This window comes from Seriola dumerili, unplaced genomic scaffold (assembly GCF_002260705.1).
Source record: "Seriola dumerili isolate Sdu_G_001 unplaced genomic scaffold, Sdu_1.0 BDQW01000200.1, whole genome shotgun sequence".
Classification (NCBI taxonomy): domain Eukaryota; kingdom Metazoa; phylum Chordata; class Actinopteri; order Carangiformes; family Carangidae; genus Seriola; species Seriola dumerili.
The window spans coordinates 707,747-708,185 of NW_019174455.1; positions in this window are offsets into that span (position 1 = coordinate 707,747).

The following is a 439-nucleotide window of genomic DNA, read 5'->3' on the forward strand; positions in this document are numbered from 1 at the left end:
CAAAGTCACTAATCCATGGACATCACTGTGAATAGTTTTCATGGTAACTGCTTCAAACCAGATAAAATGTTACTGACCTTCATATCTCCAAACCTTGACACATATAAATTATTTACTGGCTTTAAAAGACAAACTATATTTGACTCACACTACCATACAGGTGTGTGTGTGTGTGTGTGTGTGTGTGTGGTGTGTGTGTGTGTGTGTGCGCGCGCGCAGAGTGCAGCTGGACAGTACAACCAGTGGACAGCAGCTTCCCTCCTCCTCCTCCCCAAGCATGTAATCCTATCCACAGAGTGGGAGGTGCAGAGTCACCCGATCCCCCCTCTGAGTGGCAGCACTCACCTGCTCAGGTGTCCCTTTGTACCAAAGTGTAGACACGACAGGAGTGCAGCCATTAAAAACAGACACAGAAACAGAGGAACAGAGACTTGGGGTT